This window comes from Leptonychotes weddellii, chromosome 5, assembly GCF_054177405.1.
Source record: "Leptonychotes weddellii isolate Sample4059 chromosome 5, ASM5417740v2, whole genome shotgun sequence".
Classification (NCBI taxonomy): domain Eukaryota; kingdom Metazoa; phylum Chordata; class Mammalia; order Carnivora; family Phocidae; genus Leptonychotes; species Leptonychotes weddellii.
The window spans coordinates 6078809-6086460 of NC_138373.1; positions in this window are offsets into that span (position 1 = coordinate 6078809).

Genomic DNA, 7652 nt, shown 5'->3' on the forward strand with positions numbered 1-7652 from the left:
AGTGGCTGCACCATCTTGCATTCCCACCAACAGTGTAGGAGGGTTCCCCTTTCTCCGCATCCCCGCCAACATCCGTCGTTTCCTGACTTGTTAATTTTAACCATTCTGACTGGTATGAGGTGGTATCTCATTGAGGTTTTGATTTGGATTTCCCTGATGCCGAGCGACCTTCAGCACTTTTTCATGTGTCTGTTGGCCATTTGGATGTCTTCTTTGCAGAAATGTAGGACTTCCACTATTAAGTTGAATAAAAGTTGTGAAAGTGGACATCCTTGCCTTGTTCCCAATCTTAGAGGAAAAGCTTTTAGCTTTTCACTGTTAAGTATAGTGTTAGCTGTGAACTTGTCATATATGGTTTTCAATATGTCGAGGTATATTCTTTCTGTACCTAAACTGTTGAGAGTTATTATCATGAAAAGATGTTGAATTTTGTCAAATGCTTTTTCTGCATCTATTGAGATGATCAAGCGATTATTTTCCCCATCATTCTGTTGATGTTATGTATCACATTGATTAATTTGCATATGTTGAACCATTCTTGCATCCCAGGGATTAAATCCACTTGATCATGTCATATAATCCTTTCAATATGCTCTTGAATTCAGTTTGCTAGTATTTTGTTGAGAATTTTTATATCTATGTTCATCAGGACTATTGGCTTGTAATTTTCTTGTAGTGTCTGGCTTTGATGTTGGGGGTAATGCTGGCCTCATAAAGTGAGTTTTGAAGTGTTTCCTCCTCTTCATTTTTTGGGAGGAGAGTTTTAGGAGGATTGACATTAATTTCTCCTTAAACATTTGGTAGAGTTCACCAGGGAAGCCATCTCGTCCTGGACTTTTCTTTGCTGAGAGATTTTTGATTACTGATTCAATCTCTTTATTAGTTATAGGTCTATTCACATTTTCTGTTTCTTCATGATTCAGTCTTGGTATATTGTATATATGCAGGAATTTATTCATTTTTTTCTAGGTTTTCCAATTTGTTGGTATATAATTGTTCACAGTAGTCTTTTATGAACCTTTGCATTTCTGTGGTATCATTTGTGATGTCTCCTCTTTCATTTATGATTTTGTTTTTTTGAGATATTTTTCTTTTCTCTTAGTCTTGCTAAAGATTTGTCAATTTTGTTTATCTCTTCAAAAAAAAGCCAGTTCTTAGTTTGTTGATTTCTCTTCTATTGTCCTTTCAGGCTCCATTTCATTTATTTTTGCTCTGATCTTTGTTATTTCCTTCATTCTGCAAAACATTGTGCTTAGTTTGTTGTTTTTCTGTTTCCTTGAGGAATAAAGTTAGGTTGTTTACTTGTGATTTACTTTCTTAACGCAGACAGTTATTGCTGTAAACATCCTGCTTATTACTGCTTTTGCAGCATCCCATAAGTTTTGGTATATTGTGTTTTCTGTTTATATTTGTCTCAAGATACTTTTTGATTTCCCTCATGATTTCTTCTTTGACCCATTGATTGTATAGAAATATGTTGTTTAATTTCCAAAAAATGTGAAGTTTCTAGGTTTCCTTCTATTATTTATTTCTACTTTCATATCACTGTGGTTGTAAAAATGCTTGATATGACTTCAGTAGTCTTAGATTGGTTAAGATTTATTTTGTGATCTAACATATGATCTGTTCTGGAGAATGTTCTGTGTGCATTGAGAGGAATGTTTATTCTACTACTGTTGAATGGAATGTTCTGTATATATCTATTTGGTCCATTTGGTCTAAAATCTAATTCATGTGCAATATTTCCTTTTGATTTTCTGCTTGGATGACCTACCCATTGTTGAAAGTCGGGTATTGAAGTCCCCTACTATTATTTATTGTTGTTTATACTTTCAGAGTTGTTAATATTTACTTAATACATTTAGGTGCTCTGATGTTGGGTGCATGTGTAGTTACAATTGTATATCCTCTGGATGAATTGATCCTTTATCATTATATAATGACTGTCTTTGTCTATTATTACTGTTTTTGACTTAAAGTCTGTATTGTCTAAGTATAGCTTATGGTTCCATTTGGATGGAATATCTTTTTCCATTCCTTCACTTTTCACGAGTGTCCTTAAAGGTGAAAGGAGTCTCTTGTAAGCAGCATATATTGGGTCTTATCTTTTTGGTATGTGTGGGGATGTCTTATTTTTTATTCCATTCAACCTCTATATCTTTTGATTTGAGAACATAATCCATTTACACTTAAATTAATTATTAATAGGTAAGGATTTACTTTTGTCATTTTGTTGACTATTACCTGGGTATTTCATAGATCCTTTGTTCCTTTCTTCCTCTCTTGCTGTTTTCCTTTGTGATTTGATGATTTTCTTTTTTTTAAAGATTTTATTTATTTATTTGACAGAGAGAGACACAGCGAGAGAGGGAACACAAGCAGGGGGAGTGGGAGAGGGAGAAGCAGGCTCTCCGACGAGCCGGAAGCCCGATGCGGGACTCGATCCCAGGACCCCGGGATCACGACCTGAGCCGAAGGCAGTCGCCCAACCAACTGAGCCACCCAGGCGCCCTGATTTGATGATTTTCTATAGTGGTGTGTTTTGATTTCTTTTTCTTTATCTTTTGTGTATCTACTGTAGGTTTTTTCTTTGTAGTTACCATGAGGCTTGCATAAACCATCTTATAGTTATAAGGGTCTAATAACTCAGCTTCTATTGCATACAAAAACTGTACTCTTTTACTCCCCTCTCCCCTACATTTTATGTTTTTATATCACGATTTCTGTATTATATTGTGTATCCATCAACCAATTATTGTAGCTATACTTTTTAAAAAAATACTTTTGACTTTTTTATTTTAGAGAGAGAGTATGACCATAAGCGGGGTGGGGGAGGGGCAGAGGGAGAGGGAGAGAGAGAGAATCTTAAGCAGGCTCCATGCCCAGCCTGGAGCCCAACATGGGGCTTGATCTCATGACCCTGAGATCATGACCTGAGCTAAAATCAAGAGTTGGATGCTTATCCAACTGAGCCACCCAGGTGACCTAATACTTTTGTCTTTTAACATTTATGCTAGAGTGAAGTGATTTACACACACTATTCCAGTATTAGTTTTTTTTTTTTTTGAGAGAGAGAGCACACACACGGGGGGAGGGGCAGAGGGAGAGGGAGAGAAAGAATCTTTTTTTTTTTTAAGATTTTATTTTAAAATTTATTTTAGAGAGCACATGAGCAGGGGGAGGGGCAGACGGGGAGGGAGAAGGAGAGGGAGAGAGAATCTCAAGCGACACCAAGCTGAGCAGGGCTCAATCCCATAACCCCAAGATTATGACCTGATCTGAAACCAAGAGTCAGACACCCAACCAACTGAGCCATCCAGGCACCCTGAAAGAGAATCTTAAGCTCTACTGGGTGTGGAGTCTGAGTTGGGGCTTGATCTCATGACCCCGAGATCATGACCTGAGCTGAAATCAAGAGTTGGATGCTTAACTGACTGAGCCACCCAGGTGCCCCCAGTATTAATGTATTCTGAATTTGACTGTATAATTTCCTTTAACAATCTGTTTAAACCTTTGTATGTTTTCCTGTTACTAATTAGCATCCTTTCATTTTCGCTTAAAGAACTCTCTTTAGATTTCCCTAAGGCAGGTCTAGTGGTGATGAATTCCCTCAGCTTTTGTTTGGGAAAGTCTTTATATTTTCTTCTTTTCTGAAGGACAGCTTTGCCATGTGAGGTATTCTTTTTAAAGATTTTTATTTATTTATTTGAGAGAGAGAGAGTGAGAGAGAGATCATGAGCAGGGAGAAAGGGTAGAGGGAGAAGCAGACTCCCCGATGAGCCAGGAGCCTGATGTGGGACCCAGTCCCAGTACCCTGGGATCATGACCTGAGCCGAAGACAGACACTTAAACAAGTGAGCCACTCAGGCGTCCATCTTCACTCTTTTTCATTCTTTTTTTCTTTTTTATCCTCTGGATAATTTAAAATGGTTTGTTTTTGAGTTCACAGACTCTTCTTTTTAAAAAATTTTTATTTTATTTTATTTAAATTCAATTAAATAACATATAGTGCATTATTAGTTTCAGAGGTAGAATTCAGTGATTCATCAGTTGTATAAAACACTCAGTGCTCATTACATCAGGTGCCCTCCTTAATGCCCATCACCCCATTACCCCATCTCCCCATTCCTCTCCCCTCTAGCAACCCTCACAGATTCTTTCTTCTGCTTGGTCGTGTCTTCTGTTGATGCTCACCTCTTCAGTTTTCATTTCAGTCATTGTATTCTTCATCCCAAACATTTCCATTTGGTTCTTTAAAAAATGATTCATCTCTGTTGATTTGTCTCATTTTGATCATGTACTCTTTAAGAGGTTTCATCAAATTGTTTACTTGTGTTCTCTTGTAGATGGTTAGTAATTAATTTTAAATTCTTTGTATAGCAATTCATAGATACCAATTTCTTTGGGGTCAGTTACTGGGAGATTATTGTGTTCCTTTGGTGCTATCATGTTTCCTTGATTTTTTTTTGTTTGTTTGTTTCTTGTAGCCTTGCATTGATATCTCTGCATTTTTAAAAAAGATTTTATTTATTTATTTGAGAGAGAGAGCACAAGCAGGGTTGAGGGGCAGGGGGAGAGAGAGAAGCAGACTCCCCAGTGAGCAGGGAGCCTGATGTGGGGCTCAATCCCAGAACCCTGAGATCATGACCTGAGCTGAAGGCAGATGCTTAACCGACTGAGCCACCCAGGTGCCCTGATATCTGTGCATTTGATAGAGCAATTACCTCTTAACAGATTTTACAGACTGGTTTCGATGGGGAATACCTTTATCTGTGGGTAGGTGTGAGGGTGTTTGCTGGGCAGGATGTGGCAATTTCAGCTCCAGAGAAGGCCCAGCAGCATAGTCTTTGTGCAGCTCCATTAGCTGAGGTGAAGGTTGGTGAAGATAGCAAGGGGTTCTCAACAGTCAAGGCTGTAAATATCTGCAGCAGCTATTGGGGATCTTTCGCTACTGGGAACCTCCTGATCTCTTTTTCTCTTATAGGTGTTATCATGGCTGGGAGGACCCCTTTTGGCACTGTATTCAGCTTGTGGGTGCCCTTGCGGTAGTGGTGAGATTGTGTTTAATGTGTGGATGACCATGTGGCCACCATGGAACAGGGGACTGGAATGCATGAGGACAGTGGCTCCAGGTTCAGGAACACTGGATAGTCCACATGGGGATGGCTCTGTTGCCCAGATGCTGGCACTTGCAGAGCAGCAACAGAGCCAGAGTCTGGAGTGCAGGTGCTTACAGAATGACCATGGCCGTGGAGTCCTGGCATTGGCTAGCCCACAGTGGCAAAGGCTCTGTTGCAGGAGATGTGAGTGCATACCAAGTGGCCACAGGGGCAGGGTCTAGAGCATGGGTGTGCGTGGAGCAGTGGTGGCTCTAGGGTCTGGGGTGCTAGCTAGCCCATAGCAGTGGTGTCTCTGGTGCCTGAGATAGGGATGTATGTGGAGCAGCCGTGGATCTGGGATTTGGAGTGAGAGCACATGCAGAGTGGCTATGGAATCAGGGTCTGAAGTGTGGGCACAGGAAGAGCAGCCAGGGCTCTGGAGTCTGGGGGCATGCACGAGGTTAAGGGAGGCTGGCAGCCCTGCCCTGGTCCTAAGGTGGCATAAGAGCAGCTCCTTCTGGGGGATGTGCAGCAGCATATCCCTTTTTGGGGGGGGTCTTCTGTTGCAATGGCCATTAGTTACCACAGTGTCAAAAGCTTCCTCTCTCTCCTGCAAAGCAGGTCACTGGGGTCTGTACCAATGAACACTATGGAATCTTCCACTAAGAAAGCTGTGGGGAGTCTGCAGTTTTTGAATTAAAGGCTATTTTGTCTGATATTAGTATAGCCACTTGTGTTCTCTTTTGGCTGTCATTTTCATGGAATATCTTTTACATCCCTTAACTTTTAATCTATGCATGCCATTAGATCTAAAGCGAATCTCTTGGGGGGCACCTGGGTGGCACAGTCAGTTAAGTGCCTGACTCTTGATCTTACTCAGCTCAGGTGTTGATCTTAGGGTTGTGAGTTCAAGCCCCATGTTGGATTCCATGCTGGGTGTGGAGCCTCCTTAAAAAAAATAAGTGAATGTCTTGGGGCAGCTGGCTAGCTCAGTTGGTGGAGGATGTGACTCTTGATCTCGGGGTCGTGAGTTCAAGCCCCAGGTTCGTTGTAGAAATTATTTTAAAAAATAAACTTCAAATAAATAAAATGAATCTCTTTTTTTAAGAGAAGGGGAGAGAGGAGGGGGTAGGGGCAGTGGGAAAGGGAGAGAGAGAATCTTAAGCAGGCTCCACGCCCATCTCACAACCCTGAGATCATGTCCTGAGCCGAAATCAAGAGTTGAACAATTAACTGACTGAGCCACCCAGGCACCCCTAAAGTGAATCTTTTATAGACACAATATAGCTGGATTCTATTTCTGACAATCTCTGTCTTTTGATTGGGTAGTTTAATTTATATTTGTATTTAAACTAATTACTGATAGGGAAGGACTTGCTATTATCATTTTGATATTTATTTTCTGTATGTCATATAGCCTTTTTGTCCCTCATTTCCTACCTTACTACCATCCTTTGTGTTTGGTTAGCTTTTTGTAGTGACATGTTTTGATTCTCTTCTCATTTGCTATTGTGTATATTCTATAGATATTTTCTTTGTGGTTACCCTGTAGATTATATAAAACATCCTGAAGTTATAACAATCTATTTTAAACTTAACTTCAATCACATAAAAAGGACTCTACTCCTTTATAGCTCTGCACTCCGCCCCCCCCATTTTATGTTATTGATGTCATAAATTATATCTTTATATATTGTGTACCCATTAATATGATTTATAGTTCTTTTTTATGCTTTTGTCTTTTAAATCCTATAGTACAATAAAAAGTGGAGTTAAAGCCAAAATTACCATAATACATGTATAATACATGTTTTTATATTTGTTCATATATTTATCTTTACTGGAGAACTATATAGTTTGTACGGTTTTTGAGTTACTGTGTAGCAAAAAAAAAAAAAAGAAGAATCCATTTCTACCAGCCTGTCAGAATACTAAGGGAACATTACATACTTCCGGTTTCCCTCTTGAGAAGTATTTGAAAAATTCTGGCTTCTGTCTTTGCTAGAGTAACTTCATCAGCATTGGGGTTTGTTGATTTAAGCCCCCCAGTCCCCCAGATAATTTAATGGGTATGGACCTGTTATATTTCAGTCAACTTCCATAGGGCTTTTTCTTTGGTGAATATAATTCCTGGGCATGCACATAATAGCCTTTAGGTTCTACTTTAATGTATATATTCTGAGAGAATTGAAACTGTCAAAGAAATCTTGACTTTGAGTGGCAGGCATTAGAGCTGTTTCCTAATAGTGTGTTTCTTTGGTGAGCTGAGTTCATATTCTCAACCTGCTTGTACTAGTCTGATTATAATCTGAATTTCCTAAGGTTCATGTGCCAAGTTGAGGTCATTGTTTAATATTCAACAAGGATTATGCCAGCAAAGCAGTGCTGTGGGAAAACATCAGATATATGTTGTAATTGGTGACTTGATTTGAGTTGCAACATATTCTATCTGGTTATTGATCTCAGCCACCACTCCTGCCTTCTATCTCTGTCTTCTAGGTCTGCAACCTTGGAAGTTTAAAACTTAGTTTATAGAATCCTAGTACCTGGGCA